This window comes from Malus domestica, chromosome 02 (genome assembly GCF_042453785.1).
Source record: "Malus domestica chromosome 02, GDT2T_hap1".
NCBI lineage: Eukaryota > Viridiplantae > Streptophyta > Magnoliopsida > Rosales > Rosaceae > Malus > Malus domestica.
In genome coordinates, this window is record NC_091662.1 from 2,509,995 (window position 1) to 2,533,684 (window position 23,690).

The following is a 23,690-nucleotide window of genomic DNA, read 5'->3' on the forward strand; positions in this document are numbered from 1 at the left end:
ATGCATATAGGCCTCTCTAGGCATGTCTTGCAGCTCGTAACCTTTTGCCAGCGTAAAGGCGTACCTTAATCTTGATGAGGCCTCATGAGGAAGGTGATTTTTCAAGCTTTTCAAACAACATATCTTCTGATATATTCACCTTAAAGTCAAACAAGTCTAGAAATTTTCCTTTGTGTTTATTTTTCTTCCCATCTACCCTGGCAAACACCTCCTACATAAATCTTTTCATACTTTGAATTGAAGAATTATCGTCTCCACTGTGTCTCCTGAGTTTATTAACTTTAGCATGTTACTTGACACCCATATAGCTGAAGATCATCGAATTTGGTGCAAAATTATTTCTTTCGGAAGTTAACCCATGAGACAATAATCCCAATACAATAAACATCAAACAAAATGTATGAAAACTACCCCAACCTACATGCTCCACTCAGAAAGCTTCAATATACAAGCTTCAACAAAAGAAAATTCAAAGAACTTAGCGAAGAAGGCTTTGGTGTATTTAACACAATACGTTGAAATGAAGGAAAGCTTATTTATTGATATCCCCGATAAGCTACAAATATGTACATATACATGAGTCAAAATAAACACACAAGAGGGAGCCTTCACAAAGGTTGCTTAGGAGAAGTCTCAGCAGTCGGTAGAGCCCCAGAAAGATAAGGCACCGGAGGGGGATCATTTGGAGCCTCAGTACTGGACAGAACCCTAGAAGGAGGAGGCATCAGAGGTTGATCATTTGGAGCTTCATTACGCGGTACAGCCCCAGAAGACGAAGGCAATAAATGCCTTTGGAACAAACCCACAAATCTCTGATGATCAAGTAAAACCTGACCATCAGTTTCCTTCATCTGGTCAAGCTTCCTCTTCATGTTTGTAGCATAGTCATGTGCGAGCCGGTGCAACTGTTTATTCTCATGCTTGAGCCCTCTAATCTCCTGTTTGAGACTCATCACTTCAGCCGCCAATGATTCAACTTGGCGGGTTCGAGCAAATAGGCGTTGTGCCATATTAGACACAGAACCTGCACACTGAACACTGAGAGCCAGCGAATCCTTAACAGCTAACTCATCAGACCGTTTGGAAAGTAGTCTGTTATCTTTGGGAGTGAGAAGGTTCCTGGCCACCACCGCAGCGGTCATATCATTCTTCATCACGGAATCCCCAACGGTAAGAGGACCAGTTGGGGAGACGAAGGATGGGCGCCATATGTTGTCTGGAGAAGGCGGGGCTGCCTCTTCAACAAGGTTCAAGTCAAAACGACGGTCGGAGGGGCCAGACATTTTCAAAGGTGTTGAAGAGAGAAGAGGTCGGACAAATCAAGATCTTAGAAGTGCAAGAATGAAGCTTCTACTGGTGGAGATTCAAGTGTGCTTTGGAACTTAATGCCAGCCCCTATAAAAATCTGCACTCGACGGAGCTTCAGAAATCAAAGAGGCGCCTGCTCAGAAATCGAAGAGGCGTTTGCTTTCTCAAAAGTTGGGCTGCTTAGAAATCACGAGGGTTGATCTCAGAAATCGAAGAGCCGTTTGCTTTCTCAAAAGTTGGGCTGCTCAAAGACCACGAAGGCCGATCTCAGAAATCGAAGAGGCGCTCGCTTTCTCAAAAGCTGGGCTCCCTAGAGACCACGAGGGCCGATCTCAGAAATCGAAGAGGCACCTACTTTTCCAGCCTTGTCAGCACCTGTCACACGCACACTCAGCTTTGCGGAAATTATGGGCATTCTGTCAAAGACTTCTGGGGAAGTAGAAAACACATGAATCTTACTGTTCAATCACCCACTTCCCACACGCAACAATAGCTCATGGGTACCACAGATAACTTTGCCAAAGTTCTCTGCCAAAGTTGAGCACGTGAAGCTTGCAGCTCCCACTACATCGCTCTGACCAAGAAGGGTAAAAGAATAGCAAAGAAACAGCACTAACAAAGTTTAGACCCATAAATTTTGAAGGTCTAGCTACCATATTATTACCCACAAGGGTAAAGGAACAGTACCACTGCAGGATAATTGGAAAGTCCATGTATGTCAACCTATGTGCTTCGTGGCAAGGTAGACTAGCAAACATGCCCAACCTTTACTCACATTCGAGAAAACACTCCCAATAAGATTGCTTGCTCCAAAATCGAAGAGGCACCGTCCTCCGAATCTAAAGAGCCAGACTCCCAACATGACTACTTTCTTAAAAATCGAAGAGAGGGTAAAGGAACAGTACCATTGCTGGATAATTGGAAAGTCCCTGTGTGTCAACCTCTGTGCTTTGTGGCAAGGTAGACTAGCAAACATGCCCAACCTTTACTCACATTCGAGAAAACACTCCCAACAAGATTGCTTGCTCCAAAATCGAAGAGGCACCGCCCTCCGAATCTCGAGAGCCACTCTCCCAACATGATTACTTTCTCAAAAATCGAAGAGACACTGCTCCCCGAATCTCGAGAGCCAGACCCCCAGCATGATTGTTTTCTCAAAAATCGGTGAGGCACCGTTCTCCGAATCAATCGAAGAGGCGCTCGCTTTCTCAAAAGCTGGGCTGCTCAGAGACCACGAGGGCCGATCTCAGAAATCAAAGAGGCACCTACTTTTCTAGCCTTGTCAGCACCTGTCACACGCACACTCAGCTTTGCAGAAATTATGGGCATTCTGTCGAAGACTTCTGGTGAAGTAGAAAGCACATGAATCTTACTGTTCAATCACCCACTTCCCACACGCAACAATAACTCATGGGTACCACAGATCACTTTGCCAAAGTTCTCTGCCAAAGTTGAGCACGTGAAGCTTGCAGCTCCCACTACATCGCTCTGACCAAGAAAGGTAAAAGAATAGCAAAGAAACAGCACTAACAAAGTTTAGACACATAAATTTTGAAGGTCTAGCTACCGTATTATTACCCACAAGGGTAAAGGAACAGTACCACTGCTGGATAATTGGAAAGTCCCTGTGTGTCAACCTCTGTGCTTCGTGGCAAGGTAGACTAGCAAACATGCCCAACCTTTACTCACATTCGAGAAAACAGTCCCAACAAGATTGCTTGCTCCAAAATCGAAGAGGCACCGTCCTCCGAATCTCGAGAGCCAGACTCCCAACATGACTACTTTCTCAAAATCGAAGAGAGGGTAAAGGAACAGTACCATTGCTGGATAATTGGAAAGTCCCTATGTGTCAACCTTTGTGCTTCGTGGCAAGGTAGACTAGCAAACATGTCCAACCTTTACTCACATTCGAGACAACACTCCCAACAAGATTGCTTGCTCCAAAATCGAAGAGGCACCGCCCTCCGAATCTCGAGAGCCAGACTCCCAACATGATTACTTCCTCAAAAATCGAAGAGACACTGCTCTCCGAATCTCGAGAGTCAGACCCCCAACATGATTGCTTTCTCAAAAATCGAAGAGGCATCGTTCTCCGAATCTCAAGAGCCAGATACCACAGACCACTTTTTCAAAGTGCTCTGACAGAGTTAAAACATGTGAAACTGGCAGCTCCCACTACCGTGCTATGACCAAGCAGGGTAAAGGAATAACATTACTACTTGTTGTTAGGGAGACTCCTATATATGTCGACCTCCATCCCCAACGGACAGGCAGACCTGCAAAAATGCTCAACCCTTCATCATATCTGAGAGGGCACTCCCAACAAAGCCTTTCGAAATATTCAGCTTTCTTTCCCCCCGATAATACCTCTGCAAACAAGCTATACTAGAGCAAGAATATCTCATATCATCAGGGTTAAAAGCAAGAGTATCCCATATCATGCTTTTTCCCTGTTTTTTCTTTTGGCCTTGTTTTTACCTGCAAGACAAGGAGAAAGAGAGCAATCAGTCAGCACTTGGAATCAAGCTTCCAGCCAGGAACTGACTGCCTGGAACCCCTTACCTAATTACTTACCTGGCATTGCTCTCGAGTACTCATCTTCAACATCTTATGTTTCCAGGGAAGATTCCGCATCTGCTTGAGGAACAGATAGGGCAAGTGCGAAGGATACAAGGAAGCATGTGGAGACAAGCGTAACAGCACACGTGCCGATACATCCATTACTCTGTCAAAAGCAAAAGTATCCCATATCAGCAGGGTGGAACGTACTCTAGATTTGATGGACTTGTTTTGACCCTCAAATTCTTCAGTCGGCCTTATACTCTGGAGGAAACCAGAAAACCCTCCAGCTCAGTTCAAGAATAAGCCTGTGGAAAGTTACTTCTTCAAAAGCAAAAGTATCTCATATCATCTCTTCTCATTTTTCTTCTCTTTATCCTTCATGCTGCTGCAAGATGGGGAGAAGGTGAACAATCAGTCGGAGCTCTGATTGCTTACCTTGTCTGTCACCTCTTTCAGCAGACCCCCTAGCTCGGCGACTTGGGGGACTCCTACTACATGGTTTGTATCGCGCTTGACCAAGCCTGAAACTACAAGTAAGCTTCAAGTGAAATTGATACATTACCTTGTGCATCTCCACCAGTTAAAGATACCACCCTTGGATGGAGGAAGAGTACTTCCAGAGAAGATGCCACATCTACCTATGAGACAGATAAGGCAAGTCAAGACGACACCACACTCCGATACTTAGAAGTTTCGTGATTACGAGATCATTCTCCCACAATATTTCCTAATGTCATTTGTACTAAATCATTCACTCGTACTCACTAAAGGAGAGCTTGAACCTATGTACTTGTGTAAACCCTTCACAATTAATGAGAACTCTTCTATTCCGTGGACGTAGCCAATCTGGGTGAACCACGTACATCTTGTGTTTGCTTTCCTATCTCTATCCATTTATATACTTATCCACACTAATGACCGGAGCAATCTAGCGAAGATCACAAAAAGCGACCGTTTTCGTTACCTATGATCTATCTTGCAAGAGAACGAAGAATTAGATGGAGATCTCAACCATAGAATACGAGCTGGATGGAAAGAGTGCATCCGGCGTGTTGTGTGACCGTCGTAGGCCACTGAAGCTCAAGGGAAAATTTTATAGGACGGCAATAAGGCCAGCGATGTTGTATGGCAGAGAATGTTGGGTGGTGAAGCATCAACACGTACACAAAATGGGTGTAGCGGAGATGAGGATGCTTCGTGGGATGTGTGGGCACACGAGAAAGGATAAGATTGGGAATGAGGATATCCGAGGTACAGTAGGAGTAGCCGAAATTGTAGGAAAGATGAGAGAAAATCGGCTCTGGTGATTTGGACATGTGCAAAGAAGGCCGACTGACGCTCCGGTTCGAAGATGTGACTACGGGACAGAGGTTCAGGGCCGAAGGGGTAGAGGAAGACCTAGGAAAACTTTGGAAGAGACTCTAAGAAAAGACTTAGAGTACTTGGATCTAACGGAGGACATGACACAAAACCGAGCGCAATGGCGTTCTAGGATTCATATAGCCGACCCCACTTAGTGGGAAAAGGCTTTGTTGTTGTTGTTGTTGTTGTTGTTGTATGGGATGAATGAGTAAATGTAATTAGTCAGGGATTGCTGGAAAAGATTGCTTCCACCCCACTAATTTTGATTGATCATTAAAGAAACATTCATCCACGTAGGAGCAAGTTGAGTCATGGGATGAATGAGTAAATGTAATTATTCAGGGATTGCTGGAAAAGATTGCTCTCACCCTAATGATTATGATTGATCATTAAAGAAACATTCATCCACGTAAGAGCAATCTTTTCCAGCAATTCCTGAATAATTACATTAACTCATTCATCACATGACTCAACTTAACTCAATGAAATAAGACAGATCATTATAAATCAGAAATAATAATTCTTCAACTCAAAGTATAAAAACTAAACTTCTTAACATGTCACGTTTTGTTTGATGTTTATTATAGTAGGATTATTGTCACATGAGTTAACTGCCGAAAGAAACAATTTTGCACTAAATTCGATGATCTTCAGCTATATGGGGTGTCAAGTAACATGCTAAAGTTAATAAACTCAGGAGACACAGTGGAGACTGGTAATTCTTCAATTCAAAGTATGAAAAGATTTATGGAGGAGGTGTATGCCAGGGTAGATGGGAAGAAAAATAAACACAAAGGAAAATTTCTAGACTTGTTTGACTTTAAGGTGAATATATAAGAAGATATGATGTTTGAAAAGGTTGAAAAATCACCTTTCCTCATGAGGCCTCATCCAAGATTAAGGTACGCCTTTACGGTGGCAAAAGGTTACGAGCTACAAGACATGCCTAGAGAGGCCTATAAGCATCTAAGCCAAACTTGGAGTCAACCTAATCAAGAATTAAGCACCTTTCTTCCATGGCTTCAAAGTATACGTGCAGACAGAGTACTTGAAGTCATGACCCTACCTCAAGAATTCAGTTAGTGTGATGACTGTGCACAAGATTCAACCACCATTAGAAATTATGCGACATCATGCAAGAGGGACCTACTAAGGCTTATAATAAACTTAATCGATCATCACATGGAAGGATATCGTGCAAAGATTGTGGATGCTAGAATTACATCAATTGCTAGCTCTTTCATCAATATAGTGCATGAAAATTCACTAGTTAACAAGATTTAGAAGGAATTCCATGTTTTAGAGATTATAATGTTGAGATATTTGTAAGTTAGACTCTAAGTTGATGTATTTCATTTCGTTTTCTCTTCCTTTTTCAGTTTTGTTTAATGTGTTGCATGACAGTTAATTATCTATTATGTGATGGAAAAAAAAAACAGAGAAGAGAAGATTCGATTCCATGTTTTAGAGATTATCAATGCTGAGATATTGTAAGTTAGACTCTAAGTTGATGTATTTCGTTTCTGTTTTCTCTCTTCTTTTTCAGTTTTGTTTAATGTGTTGCATACCAGTTAATTATCTGTTGTGTTAAGGAAAAAAAAAAAGAGATGAGAAGAAGATTTGATGAATGCTCTGAGAACAATATGTGGTTGTGGTTGGTTGTTTGATGATAAGAAAGAAAGAAGACACACTTGACATAGAAATAAGAAGAGAGATGAAGATGAACTAGTCCATACATTACAAGGCTTAAATGTCCCCCACCCCACTGATTCTGATTGATCATGCAAAATCCGAAATCGATTTCACACATAAAACCAACCAGCCCCAATCCGATCCGATCTGAGCTGAACTCCAAAGTTTGAAGGTCAAATAAATCCGGAGAAAACAAATCATGAGAGAAACAATCTATACATGCTTGCATATCCTAAGTTAAGTTGCACAATTCAACACTCACTTGATCAAAATAAGGAGCACGAAAATAGTGACTTTCTTCAACCTTGTTTGGGGTCGATAAATGAGTTTTCTTTTCTAACCTTTACTTTGTGTAATGTGGAGGGGAGGCTGACATTGCCAATGAATCTGAAATATAAACGAACCTGGGCTGAGGTTAAATCCTAGCCAAAGTTTTATCATCAGAAACGACAACTCCAACACTAACCAAAGCTATTAAAACATACATCACTTGATGATACTTATTTCGTGTCATTCATTTCATAAAAATTCAATGCAATTCCACGTTTGTTTGAGTCAAACTCTTAAAACAAAAAAAATTCAAAACATTTCTTTAACTACTTGATTAGGAGTGAGGATGGTGAATTTACCTTGACCATTGAATATTTTCCTTCTGATTCGCTGAGACATCAATATAAATCAAAACCGTCATAAACAAAAGTACCTTCATTCACCACCACTTGCAAACGAATATGACAAACTAGATGAAAACTCTCAATTTCCAGAGGCACGCAAAATAGCATCGAAAACAAAATATGCATTGTAACGATAACAATAGTGGGTCAGGTTGACTTCTCTTATTGACTCATCACTTTTAAAATTATTTATTTGCAGTGGGATTATCATGACATTATGGAACTGTCAACAAATGAAGGCATATAACGACGCCTTGGAACATAATGAGACGTATGGCATTGCCAACGGAAAGCTATAATTCATAAACACAGGAGACATGAATGATATGACGAAAACACGAAGAATTCGGATCGGCTATGAGCTAAAAGGTATGCAAACATTCATGACATAAGTATTTGTACCATAATCACAAAATTTGTTCTACTCATTAAGTCAAACATAATAACGAATATATTCTACTCATTAAGTCAAACATAATCTATTCTACTCATTAAGCCATTTGACACAAAACCTATTATCCTTAAACGTAGCTTGAATCAAGATTTGGAAATTATTTGTGGTCTCTCTATAGTAAATTACTACGTATATATAGGCCCTCAACCTAAAGAAATGATTATTCTCACACTTTTATCTTTCTTGCATTTCAATTGTCAAATGTCATTCAAAGTTTCGGATGAGTTATTGAGGATATTTGTCCCAATACTCTTATACTGGGTCTACGTTGGGGTTCTTCAATTCGCGGAATCCAGATTTTCGAAATTCAAAATTCTAATAATGAAAGAGTCAAATGACAAAAACCTCGTCTCTCGACCAACTGTAGTCGTCGTCCTGCTCCAGCAGTTCGGGCAGGCTACGATAGCAGGGCTGCTGTTCTTGTTAATAGGCCCGACCACTCGAGCATGCACCTGTTGTGGACCACCAGAAAGCGCTCATGGCGCTGTTCCGCGCAGGGTCCAATTTTTCTTTGCGATGCTTGTCTTGGATACTTTGCAGTATTTCATGCATGCACGAAAACAAGGTGCTTTACAAGTACACACTCCCGCCATCATAGGCTGGTGGCGCCATATGCATATGGAGCAATGTACAACCACCCCGTCAAGGAGCTGCTGGTGGACACCATGAGTGGTGCAGCTTTCTGGCGTCCGACATGTCTCCGAGGATGTTAATGTTTTTCTTCTCGTTTGCCATCGTCAAGGCAGTGGACAACCACCGTGGAATGTGGATTATGTGAAATCTATTTAAGGGAAACCGTTTGTGATCCTTTTTACCTTTCGTCGTGTCACAACCTAAGAAAAACAGATAAAGGTTGTACCCAGTGCACAAGGCTCCCGCTTTACGCAGGGTCTCAATAGGATTTTGAAAACGAAGAAGATGCCAAATGAGTGGCGAACGAGCACTTTGGTGCCTATCTACAAGAATAAGGGCGATGTACAAAATTGCATGAACTATAGGGGTATTAAGTTAATGAGTCATAAAATGAAGCTCTGGGAGAGAGTCATTGAGCATAGATTGAGGCAAGAGACACGGGTTTCGGACAACCAATTCGGGTTCATGCCAGGGCGCTCAACCATGGAGGCAATCTATCTCTTACGAAGATTGATGGAAAGGTATAGAGATGGGAAAAAGGATTTACACATGGTCTTTATAGATTTGGAAAAAGCGTATGATAGGGTCCCAAGAGACATTCTTTGGAGGATTTTAGAGAAGAAAGGAGTACGAGTAGCATATATCCAAGCTATACAGGATATGTATGAAGGAGCAAAGACTGCCATAAGAACTCATGAAGGACAAACCGAAAGCTTTCCCATAACTGTAGGATTACATCAAGGCTCATCCTTAAGTCCTTACCTTTTTGCGTTGGTAATGGATGAGTTAACAGGACATATTCAAGATGATATTCCTTGGTGTATGCTTTTCGCAGACGATATAGTGTTGATAGATGAAACTCAGGAAGGGGTAAATGCAAAGCTTAACCTTTGGATAGAAGTGTTGGAATCTAAAGGTCTTCACCTAAGCCGATCAAAGACAGAATATATGGAGTGCAAGTTCAGTGCAAATGGAGGCCAAAACGAGTTAGGGGTGAGGATCGGAGATCAAGAAATACCAAAGAGCGACCGTTTTCGTTACCTAGGATCTATCTTGCAAAAGAACGGAGAATTAGATGGAGATCTCAACCATAGAATACAAGCTGGATGGATGAAGTGGAAGAGTGCATCCGGCGTGTTGTGTGACCGCCGTATGCCACTGAAGCTCAAGGGAAAATTTTATAGGACGGCAATAAGGCCGGCGATGCTGTATGGCACAGAATGTTGGGCGGTGAAGCATCAACACGTACACAAAATGGGTGTAGCGGAGATGAGGATGCTTCGTTGGATGTGTGGGCACACGAGAAAGGATAAGATTAGGAATGAGGATATCCAGGGTAAAGTAGGAGTAGCCGAAATTGAAGGAAAGATGAGAGAAAATCGGTTACGGTGGTTTGGACATGTGCAAAGAAGGCCTACTGACGCTCTGATTAGAAGATGCGACTATGGGACAGAGGTTCAGGGCCGAAGGGGTAGAGGAAGACCTAGGAAAACTTTGGAATAGACCCTAAGAAAAGACTTAGAGTACTTGGATCTAACGGAGGACATGACACAGGACAGAACACAATGGCGTTCTAAGACTTATGCCGATCCCACTTAGTGACTTGGATTTTCCAAGTCTCAAACCGAGAAGTTTTTCCTCACTCGGGAAATTAAGGGAACACTACCTCAACCTACATGCTCCACTCACAAAGCTTCAACATACAAGCTTCAACAAAAGAAAATTCAAAGAACTTAGCGAAGAAGGCTTTGGTGTATTTAACACAATACGTTGAAATGAAGGAAAGCTTATTTATTGATATCCCCGATAAGTTACAAATATGTACATATACTTGAGTCAAAATAAACAAACAAGAGGGAGCCATCACAAAGGTCGCTTAGGAGAAGTCTCAGAAGTCGGTAGAGCCCTTGAAAGAGAAGGCACCGGAGGGGGATCATTCGGAGCCTCAGTACTGGACAGAACCCTAGAAGGAGGAGGCATCAGAGGTTGATCATTTGGAGCTTCATTACGCGGTACAGCCCCAGAAGACGAAGGCAATAAATGCCTTTAGAACAAACCCACAAATCTCTGATGATCAAGTAAAACCTGACCATCAGATTCCTTCATCTGGTCAAACTTCCTCTTCATGTTTGTAGCATAGTCATGTGCGAGCCGGTGCAACTGTTTATTCTCATGCTTGAGCCCTCTAATCTCCTGTTTGAGACTCATCACTTCAGCCGCCAATGATTCAACTTGGCGGGTTCGAGCAAATAGGCGTTGGGCCATATTAGACACAGAACCTGCACACTGAACACTGAGAGCCAGAGAATCCTTAACAGCCAACTCATCAGACCGTTTGGAAAGTAGTCTGTTATCTTTGGGAGTGAGAAGGTTCCTGGCCACTACCGCAGCGGTCATATCATTCTTCATCACGGAATCTCCAACGGTAAGAGGACCAGTAGGGGAGACGAATGATGGGCGCCATATGTTGTCTGGAGAAGGTAGGGCTGCCTCTTCAACAAGGTTCAAGTCAAAACGACGGTCAGAGGGGCCAGACATTTTCAAAGGTGTTGAAGAGAGAATAGGTCGGACAAATCAAGATCTTAGAAGTGCAAGAATGGAGCTTCTACTGGTGGATATTCAAGTGTGCTTTGGAACTTAATGTCAACCCCTATAAAAATCTGCACTCGACGAAGCTTCAGAAATCGAAGAGGCGTTTGCTTTCTCAAAAGCTGGGCTGCTCAGAGACCACGAGGGTCGATCTCAGAAATCGAAGAGGCGTTTGCTTTCTCAAAAGCTGGGCTGCTCAAAGACCACGAAGGCCGATCTCAGAAATCGAAGAGGCGCTCGCTTTCTCAAAAGCTGGGCTGCTCAGAGACCACGAGGGCCGATCTCAGAAATCGAAGAGGCACCTACTTTTCCAGCCTTGTCAGCACCTGTCACACGCACACTCAGCTTTGCGGATATTATGGGCATTCTGTCGAAGATTTCTGGCGAAGTAGAAAGCACATGAATCGTACTGTTCAATCACCCACTTCCCACACGCAACAGTAGCTCATGGGTACCACATATAACTTTGCCAAAGTTCTCTGACAAAGTTGAGACACGTGAAGCTTGCAGCTACCACTACATCGCTCTGACCAAGAAGGGTAAAAGAATAGCAAAGAAACAACACTAACAAAGTTTAGACACATAAATTTTGAAGGTCTAGCTACCATATTATTACCCACAGGGTAAATGAACAGTACCACTGCTGGATAATTGAAAAGTCCCGGTGTGTCAACCTCTGTGCTTCGTGGCAAGGTAGACTAGCAAACATGCCCAACCTTTACTCACATTCGAGAAAACACTCCCACCAAGATTGCTTGCTCCAAAATCGAAGAGGCACCGCCCTCTGAATCTCGAGAGCCAGACTCCCAACATGATTACTTTCTCAAAAATCGAAAAGAGGGTAAAGGAACAGTACCACTGCTGGATAATTGGAAAGTCCCTGTGTGTCAACCTCTGTGCTTCGTGACAAGGTAGACTAGTAAACATGCCCAACCTTTACTTACATTCGAGAAAACACTCCCAACAAAATTGCTTGCTCCAAAATCGAAGAGGCACCGCTCTCCGAATCTCGAGAGCCAGACTCCCAACATGATTACTTTCTCAAAAATCGAAGACACCGCTCTCCGAATCTCGAAAGCCAGACCCCCAGCAGGATTGCTTTCTCAAAAATCGAAGAGGCATCGTTCTTTGAATCTCGAGAGCTAGATCCCCGACAGGATTGCTTGTTCGAAAACCGAAGAGGTACCACTTTCCCAACTTCAAGAGCTGGATCTCATTGGATAAAGCTTGTCTGTAATCTTCACACGCAACATCAGCTTTCCAGATACCACAGACCACTTTTTCACAGTGCTCTGACAGAGTTAAAACTTGTGAAGCTGTCAGCTCCCACTACCGTGCTATGACCAAGCAGCGTAAAGGAATAGCATTATTACTTGATGTTAGGGAGACTCCTATATATGTCGACCTCCATCCCCAACAGACAGGCAGACCTGCAAAAATGCTCAACCCTTCCTCTTATCTGAGAGGGCACTCCCAACGAAGCCTTTCGAAATATTCAGCTTTCTTTCCCCCCGATAATACCTCTGTAAACAAGCTATACTAGAGCAAGAATATCTCATATTATCAGGGTTAAAAGCAAGAGTATCCCATATCATGTTTTTTCCCTGTCTTTTCCTTTGGCCTTGTTCTTACCTGCAAGACAAGGAGAAAGAGAGCAATCAGTCAGCACTTGGAATCAAGCTTCCAGCCAGGAACTGACTGCCTGGAACCCCTTACCTGATTACTTACCTGGCATTGCTCTCGATTACTCATCTTCAACATCTTATGCTTCCAGGGAAGATACCACATCGGCCTGAGGAACAGATAGGGCAAGTGAGAAGGATACAAGGAAGCATGTGGAGACAAGCGTAACAGCACACGTGCCGATACATCTACTACTCTGTCAAAAGCAAAAGTATCCCATATCAGCAGGGTGGAACGTACTCTAGATTTGATGGACTTGTTTTGACCCTCAAATTCTTCAGTCGGCCTTATACTCTGGAGGAAACCAGAAAACCCTCCAGCCCAGTTCAAGAATAAGCCTGTGGAAAGTTACTTCTTCAAAAGCAAAAGTATCCCATATCATCTCTTCTCATTTTTCTTCTCTTTATCCTTCATGCTGCCTGCAAGATAGGGAGAATGTGAACAATCAGCCGGAGCTCTGATTGCTTACCTTGTCTGTCACCTCTTTCAGCAGATCCCCTAGCTCGGCGACTTGGGAGACTCCTACTACATGGTTTGTATCGCGCTTGACCAAGCCTGAAACTACAAGTAAGTTTCAGGTGACATTGATACATTACCTTGTGCATCTCCACCAGTTACAGATACCACCCCTGGATGGAGGAAGAGTACTTCCAGAGAAGATGGCACATCTACCTATGAGACAGATAAGGAAAGTCAAGAAGATACCACACTCCGGTACTTAGAAGTTTCGTGGTTACGAGATCATTCTCCCACAATATTTCCTAATGTCATTTGTACTAAATCATTCACTTGTACTCACTAAAGGAGAGCTTGAACCTATGTACTTGTGTAAACCCTTCACAATTAATGAGAACTCCTCTATCCCGTGGACGTAGCTAATCTGGGTGAACCACGTACATCTTGTGTTTGCTTTCCTATCTCTATCCATTTATATACTTATTCACACTAATGACCGGAGCAATCTAGCGAAGATCACAAAAAGTGACCGTTTTCGCTACCTAGGATCTATCTTACAAGAGAACGGAGAATTAGATGGAGATCTCAACCATAGAATACAAGCTGGATGGATGAAGTGTAAGAGTACATCCGGCGTGTTGTGTGACCGTCGTAGGCCACTGAAGCTCAAGGGAAAATTTTATAGAACGGCAATAAGGCCAGCGATGTTGTATGGCACAGAATGTTGGGCGGTGAAACATCAACACGTACACAAAATGGGTGTAGCGGAGATGAGGATGCTTCGTGGGATGTATGGGCACACGAGAAATGATAAGATTGGGAATGAGGATATCCGAGGTAAAGTAGGAGTAGCCAAAATTGAAGGAAATATGAGAGAAAATCGGTTCCGGTGGTTTGGACATGTGCAAAGAAGGCTTACTGACGCTCCGGTTCGAAAATGTGACTACGGGACAGAGGTTCAGGGCCGAAGGGGTAGAGGAAGACCTAGGAAAACTTTGGAAGAGACCCTAAGAAAAGACTTGAGTACTTGGATCTAACGGAGGACATGACACAAAACCGAGCGCAATGACGTTCTAGGATTCATATAGCCGACCCCACTTAGTGGGAAAAGGCTTTGTTGTTGTTGTTGTTGTTGTATCTATTTTTGTTAGGTTGTGACACGACAGAAGTTATAAGGTAAAAGAGATCACAAACGGTTACTCTTGAATAGATTTCACGGAATCCACATTCCATGGTGGTCATCCACTGCCTTGACGGTGGTGAACGAGAAGAAAAAAATTGACATCCTCGGAGACATGTCAAACGCCAGAAAGCTGACGGCACCACTCATGGTGTCCACCAGCAGCCCCTTGATGGGGTGGTTGTACATTGCTCCGTATGTGTATGGCGCCACCAGCCTATGGTGGCGGGTGTATTTACTTGTAAATCACCTTGTTTTCGTGCATGCATCGATGCATGAAATACTGCCAAGTATCCAAGACAAGCATCATAAAGAGAAATTGGACCCGTGAACAGAACGGCGCCATGAGGGTTTTCTAGTGGTCCACGGTAGCTGAATGCCCCTGAGTGGTCGAGCCTGTCAACAAGAATAGCAGCCCTATTATCATAGCCTACCCGAACTACTGGAGCAGGACGCCGACGACCACAGTTGGTCGAGAGACGAGGTTTTTGTCCTCTGACTCTTTCACTATTGGGATTTTGAATTTCAAAAATCTAGATTCCACAAATTGAAGAACCCCAGCGTAGACCTAATATAAGAGTATTGGGACAAATATCCCCCATAACTCATCCGAAACTTCAAATGACATTTGAAAAATAAAATTGAAATGCGAGAAGGATAAAAGTGTGAGAGTTGTTTATACCATATTTAGGGCCTCGTATATTTGGGCCTTGGGCCTTGTATTTGGGCCTCACACTAAAGCCCATACTTTGTAAAAGAGGAGGAGCCCTTTATTCTATAAAAGGGGACTCCTCCCCTCATTCTAGAGAGGGCAAAAGAGCCAAGCCTAAGAAGGCTAAGAGAAGCTCTCATTACATTCAGGAGAGACCTCACACCACCGAGGCTCTCCTCTCCCTTCTCTTCTTTCTCTAGGGACTTCCCCCAAACACTTGTATCCATACACTTACAGAGAAACAGAATCAACTACAGTGTGGACGTAGCCCAAACATTGGGGTGAACCACGATAAAATCCTTGTGTTCTTTGTGTTCTTCGTGTTCTTGAGCGTTTGTGCAGATTCACGGTCGGATTTACGTTGTTCCAAGACATCCGGTTTTGTGCATCAACATTTGGCGCCGTCTGTGGGAAACGACACAAAAAGCTATGTCAGTTCTCTTTCATTTTTTCATCTCACCATCTTGAAAACTTCACAACCTCCACTGTGAATCTGCAAAATCACAAAAATCGAAAAAATCAAATCTCTCTCTTTCTCCTCTCTCGATCAGTCATACACAGAAACCAAAACAAAAAAAGAAATCAAAAACCATCGACTGCTCCAAATTTTATGGGAAATTATTCCGCGAAGAGATCACAGGCGAAATCCTGGTGAGGTTGCCATCGGTAAAATCTGTAATCAGGTGCACCGCGGTGTGTAAGTCTTGGAAATATCTTATAGAAAGCCCGTCCTTCATTGACGCCCATCCTCGCCTTCGCCTCCTTCTCAACCAATTCTAAGTTGCTGATAATGATGATAACCAACTTACTGCTGATGATGTGGGTTGAACCAGAGCAGTGAGAGATCGAGCCCCACGTCCGGGACCCAGTTGGCTTCTGATAGCCTGCGCTTCCGACAGATCCAAAGAGTTTCTGCCAAACCAGATGCTTTGTAAACCTCACCTCCGTTGATGTCGAAGAAGACGGTTTGCTCTGAAAGGTCGCTCTGTAAATCTCGCCTCCAATATCGAAGAAACGAGGTCTTTCGTTGGATGAGAAGCGAGAGAAGATGCTTCAGATCTTCTATGATTCTCAAGATTTCTTCCTTTTAAAGGAACTTGAGAAGTTAGGGCCAAAGAAAGGTATAATCTCTCAGTTCGTGAAAGATGTGATTAAAAGTTTAGTGGATGATGATCTTGTTTTCAAAGATAAGATAGGAACCTCCACTCGCCCAGACATCGCCGGCAAACGAGAACAAGGTTCAGGTCCCGGCGGCATCGCCCTTTGCTAGGAACACGTGGTGCGGGACGAATGGGCAGGCAGGGGAGGAGAAGCTTCAGACATCAGCTCAGACCATCAACCATCATCAGACCATCAAAACGGTGTCGTGCGCTCAAATCTCTCCGCATCACCTGCAACAGCTCTTCCTCTCATTCTAGATCCTGCAACGCCGACGATCATCATGATTTCGACCACATCCAAGCTTCCCTCCTCCTCTCAGATTAAGGGATGGCCCTCCACGAGAAGGATATCCAAGCCTAGAAATCTCAATCCTATTGAAAGCTTCAAGACAAAAAGTAAAAGGCAGCCAAGGCAAGGACTCCTGATTGCACAATGTTCCTTTTGTTTGGTCCAAGTCGGCACTGCTTCTCCTACCGCTCTGTTGTCATTGAAACCATCTAATGATATAGATGCAGTTTCAAACATTTTCCGCATCGGTCTGCCGAGCACGCCACATACCATCTCAGATCCCGGGTTCAATTCTTGAAGATCGCGGCGCTCAGCCTAGTGTTTGGTATCTCCGTCGTGTTTTGGAACATTTCGCTGCGGAGTATTACAAGTGGGTCTATGCAGCGCACAAAGACAGAAAGAGAGACGCAAAAGAAAAAGAAAAGAAAAAAGAGGAAAAGAAAAAAACAGTGGGAAACAGAAACAAAAGGAAAAGGAAAAGCAGAAAAGGAAAAGAAAAAAGCAGTGAGAAACAGAAACAAAAGCAAAAGGAAAAGCAGAAAAAGAAAAGAGAGATTCCTTATGTCTGCCAGAGGAAGAGACGGAGAGAGTGCAGCAGAAAAACACTGCAAAAGTAGGGAATAAACATCCCACCAGAATGATGTAATTTATTTTTCTTATTTTTCGGAAACATCTAAAACCCCATCAGAGGGTAAAAAAAAAAAAAAAAAAAAAAAAAACGGCAAAGCCCAAAGTAAATGGGCTGGAATGTTGTGTAGAGGGCGAAAACCCATAAGCCCAAAATAGCTCCAACCAGACGATCAAAAGTACGCCCAGTACTCCAAATTATACATGAGCACTACTCATGTCATTCATACATAAACATTCATGAGCATCACTCATGACAATCATACATAAACATTCATGACCATCATTCATGTCAACATTCATGAGCATCACTCATGTTAACATTCATGAGCATCACTCATGACAACATCCATGAGCATCACTCATGTCAATCAACATAAACATTCATGAGCATCACTCATGTCAAACAGCTTTAAAAGATTCATTTACAGAGCTCTAGCTTCAAAAGCTTCATTTACAAGAGCTCTAGCTTCAAAGACTTCATTTACAGAGCTCTAGCTTCAAAGACTTCATTTACAGAGCTCTAGATTCAAAAGCTTCATTTACAAAAGCTCCAGTTTCGAAAGCTTCATTTACAGAGCTCTAGCTTCAAAGCTTCACTTGCAAAGCTTCACTTCTAAAGCTTCAGTGCAGGGTATACAAATACCACATCCGAACAACCGCCACTTCGGCCCATACATGGATCCAATTTGAAGTCTCCAGCCAACAGACTCTATTGACCGAAGACTTGGGGGACTACATTATGTACCATATATTGGGCCTCAACTGGGCCTCATGAAAAATACTTGGGGGACTCTAGCCCATTATTTATGTATTAAGGAGCGAACCCTTATTCTATAAAAGGGACTCCCTCACTTTCATTGAAAGATCACCCATGATTTATGTATTGAGGAGCGAGCCCTTATTCTATAAAAGGGACTCCCTCACCACCATTAGAGAGCATCGCCGTCTACTGAGCAACTGTCTCACTGCGAGCATCAACTCTAACCCATCACTTATGTATTGAGGAGAGAGCCCTTATTCTATAAAAGGGACTCCCTCACCTTCAAACGCCACAAGCTGAGCCAACCAAGGCAACACAAGCTACAAGCAGAACGGCCTCGCAACATGTGCTACTTCTAGTTGAGCATCATTTCAGATTGGGCACCGCCTCATATCAAGCATTAGTTCTAGACGACATCTAGTTACTTCGGCCCACACATGGACTGAATTTCAAGTCTCCAGCCAAAAGACTCTCTTGACTGAAGACTTGGGGGACTACTGTTTATACCATATTTAGGGCCTCGTATATTTGGGCCTTGGACCTTGTATTTGGGCCTCACACTAAAGCCGATACTTTGTAAAAGAGGAGGAGCCCCTTATTCTATAAAAGGGGACTCCTCCCCTCATTCTAGAGAGGGCAAAAGAGCCAAGCCTAAGAAGGCTAAGAGAAGCTCTCATTACATTCAGGAGAGACCTCACACCACCGAGGCTCTCCTCTCCCTTCTCTTCTTTCTCTAGGGACTTCCCCCAAACACTTGTATCCATACACTTACAGAGAAACAGAATCAACTACAGTGTGGACGTAGCCCAAACATTGGGGTGAACCACGATAAAATCCTTGTGTTCTTTGTGTTCTTCGTGTTCTTGAGCGTTTGTGCAGATTCACGGTCGGATTTACGTTGTTCCAAGACATCCGGTTTTGTGCATCAACAAGAGTAATCATTTCTTCGGGTAGAGGGCCTATATATACATAGTAATTTACTATATAAAAAGACCACAAATAATTTCCAAATCTTGATTCAAGCTAAAATTAAGGATAATAGGCTGTCATAATTCTTGTATGAACTTGATTTTCTTATGTTGTTTTACACATTCTCTAACATAGAAGAGATTGAGAAGTGGAATTAGAGAGTTTAAAATGGACATTAGCTTGCCGTGAAGTCTTCCATTAAAGATTGTGTGACTCAATTGCGAAATGGCTTAATGAGTAGAATAGATTATGTTTGACTTAATGAGTAAAATAGATTCGTTATTATGTTTAACTTACACGATTTGACAAGCTTGCTAAATCTCCTTTTCTAATGGTGCCACAGAGGAGGTTAATTTACTAAAATGAGCTGGATAAATCCTACGATACACAAAACTTTACGAATAAAACATATAATCATTTGACAGAGGTTTCAAAGTTAATAGAAAAGACTTCAAGCATTCAAGATAATGACTTGAAAAGTTGAAAAATAAAAATGAGCTACATCCTAGTTTTATGTGAGAAGCAAAAGTTTGACACAGGGTAAGAGAAGAAGAAAAAGGAGATCAAGAACCATGAATCTGAAAAACTGGCACACGGTTTATAAAAAACTTGGTTAGTCATTATAGTGTAAGCCGACCACACTTAGTGGGAAAAGGCTTTGTTGTTGTTGTTGTTGTTGTCGTCGTCATTATAGTGTAACTAGAACGCAAATGAATTGGATAGTGGAATTACAAAGATAACCGATCGTTGTATTGGTGGCGGTCAAACTGTGAATGTTTTTCACATACAATTTCTTTGTAAAGTTTTGTCCTTTTATGGACGATGCTTATGAAATGACCGGCTATCTTTGTAACTCAATCATTTAATTCATCTGCATCATTACTTATACTATAATGGCTGATAAAGTTTTTAAACCAAGTAGGTGACCATATTTCCAAAACAATAGTTCTCAATCTTTTTTTTTTCCCTCCTTCTACCATGTATCAACCTTGTAAAAATAAGTAGGTGACCGTATAATCATTTAATTCTCACATAAAAATAAATAAAATAAAATAAAAAAAACTAGAAAGGTGCTTATTTCAACTTTTCAAGCCACTCCCTTGAAATTTTCAGTATCAACTATGAATGCATCTATCAAATGATTATATATTTTTCTTGAAAAGTCTTGTGTCTCGTAAGAATTATTCAATTCATATGAGTAAATTAATATAGTGTCCGGCAACATTAGAAATGGAGAATTGGAAAGCTTATCAAATCGTATAAAGTTTGAAACTATCACAGGGTTTGTTTCATTATTTTCAAAAAATCGTAAAAGTAGCACTTGTGAGGATTTTTCTTCTCAACCACTTAGCAAATAGTTTTTCTCTAAATGTTTACATACCTTTCAATTCAACCCGCAACCGATTTTTCCGTGTTCTTGATTTATCATTCAAATCCCCAATGTTAATGAATTTGAGTTTCCCATAGGGATGGGTACGATTCGGTTTGGTGCGGTTTTGAGTGAAACCAAAACCGCAAGTTTTTGCGGTTTGGTTCAGTATGGTTTTGAGGCTAAAACCAAAATGAAACCAAACCATTTGGTTCGGTTCGGTTTGATTTTAAACGGTTTTGGTTTGGTTTCATTGTTTGAAAAAGTTATTATAGTTACCTAGTTGTATCTCATTTCATCCAATTCAATAAAAAAGTTTTGGTGTTTGAGTCACAACTAATTTCTGACTAGATCTCCACAAGTATTTGAAGGTGAACAAACAAATAGTTTGAATTGAAAGCTACACCATATTTAATAAACAAGTAACAAGTTTTGACTTTTGACATTAAAAACAAGTCCTTTGATAGCCCAAATGCAGCATTATTTATTGTAGTCAGCAACCAAGTATGCAACACACATTCAATCTTAAGTTCAAGAGAGTTCACATCATGATGCAGGGATTGAAATCAACATGCAGCCCAAAGTAATGCGAATATCTCCTTAATCAAGGGGGCGGGTTCAATTCGTGTAGGTGTGTGCAGTGGATATATAATTGTTTACAGTGGAGTCAATAGACGGAAAGCAAAATTACCATCTGATCTAAGAGATAAGATCACATACAATTCAATTAGCGAGAATAGATGAATGAATGCAAAGCAAACCCAATTCAGAAAACGATTAAAAACACTGCAGACTTTTCAGTCCAAATTATAAAGCAAGCAAGCAGACACAACAGGTAGAATTGAAGAAAGAAAGTGCTGACCGAGGATCAGTTTCCAAGGAGATGTGGAGCGCTTGGTTGATGGCAGAGTTGAGGTTCAATTATTTGCTACCAGTGCCACGAACAATCGTTCCATCACCGGCGGCGGTGGAGGAGGAGGAGGAGGAAGAGGAAGATGAGGTTGCAAATGGCCTTCTCCTGGCAACTCCAAGCCCTTTAACCAATCCTCCAAATCTGCTCAGCCCCATTTAATCACTGAAAACAGAGAGCGAGCGAGCTCAATCTCTTAGAATGGAAGACTCATATCCCCTTTTGATTCAAAACCCAACCCTAAACCTAACCCTAAAATTAATCTCAAATATATAAGTAAATTTAACTAAAACAAGTTATAAATCATAGTTCTTACCATATTATAGCACTCTGAACTCTAGAGGTTAGCAGCTAGAATGAAGGGAAGGCCGGAGGGGAGTGTTAGGAAAGCTGAATTTCATTGAATGAATAATAAAGTAGGACTATTGTTGTTTATATACAACTCTTCACTCTCTCACATAACTCTAACCTTATACCTAACTTGCCACCTACTACAACAAACTCAACAAATTAACCTACTCTAAGTTTTATCTCTAACTAAGTCTTTTACAATACTATCATTTACAGGGAGACCGAGAGACAGAATCTGGAGAGTGGAGGCCGAGACCGAGAGAGAGAGTTATATGAATAAAGTTGAGCAGTACAAACTAGAAGAAAGAAAAGGCAGATATTATGTGGCCATGTTTGACGTGGTTGAGTACATATTAAATATATGGACTTAGTGAAATAACCAATTAGAATTTAATATTTAATAAAATTATGCGGTTTCGGTTTTAGTTTGGTTTCAGATGATCAGAACCGAAATCAAACTATTTTTCCTTCATTCAATTCGATTAAATCGTTTTAAAACCGCGGAACCAAACCGTCAGGTGCGGTTTGATTTGGTTCGTGTTTGAGTTTCGATTTTCGGGTTCCATGGCGACATTATACATTCTTCTAAAGCGTCGTTGTATGCTTTGAGTTGTCGACAGTTCATTAAAGGAGTAAATTTTGTGCAATGGCTAGAAAAGGCTACCATTGAGGAAGAGTGAGAAAGAGATTTGAAAGAAATAGGAGGTGGAAATAGAGAGGTTTGAGAGGGAGGGGGCTCTGGAATGTGAGCTGTTTAGAGAGAGAAGTGGTGGAGGTTTCCACTTTAAATTCGTGTGATATCACACGTGTGTGCTCTGTGATTCTCGTGTGGAGGTGGTGAATGAAGCTACTGCCAACATTCCTAATTGGGATACACAATAGATGAGATGCATTCAAGAATCTTGGTGCTTATGATGCAACTGATATTTATGGGCAATTGAGGGATGAGGTTGAAGATAAAAGTAGCACATGTGGGGCAACGAGATGAATTGAAATCTGCTTGAAAATCTTAACAGGATTTCTGATAAATACGGCTGAAGATAAGATGAGGACACGTGACACAATGATAATAATCGAAATCTACTTGAACATTTGAACAAGATTTTTTATAGACATGGACACGTGACATGATCATAGTCAAATATTCTAAATTAATCTCATAAGTTCAATAATTACTAAAAATAATTGAATTATACATTAAAATTTAATAAATCATTGTGGATAGTAACATCCATGTCAATTACTATTCACGATGGGTGGAGGGTGAATAGCAACACTAACAACCGTGGGGGTTTACCATTTAAGTGAATAGTAATTGCCATGAGTTTATTCCGAGATTCAAATCCACCCCTTCACTCCCTCATTTCACTTTATTACCCTTTATGTCTCCTTGTTTTGGTCCTCATTTCCGTTTGATTTATTCAATATGTCTGGCTACTAACCCTATCGTCGGTGGTCGACTTTTATCGATGAAAATAAAATGTGGTAAATCGTCCCAAGAACAATTTAGGAATTGAAAATCAACGATAAACGGTTTGTATTGTCCACATCTTATGGGAAGAGAGCCCCACAACTAGTCCCCATTCGACAATGAATAGCATGTTTTGTTTGACCGTAGTTGTTTTCAACGAAAATGGATCCTCTCCGGATCCATTTCCACCTAATCTAGGATCCGGGCCATTCAAATTTGATCTGACGGCTACAAATAGGGACCCCTTTAAAAGTGATAATAACTACAGTCGTTGGATCAAATTTAAACGGCCTAGATCCCATACTTGATGGATTAGGTGGAAATGGATCTTTCCATTTTAAACATTCTTATACCAACCGCCGCAAGAGAAAAAAGAATCAAACTCTGATACATGTACTGCCAAGATGACTTTTCTTAACCAAACTAAGCTAGAAACCCTTTGTATCGGCACAAGCCATAAACGTTTTTTAAGAAGC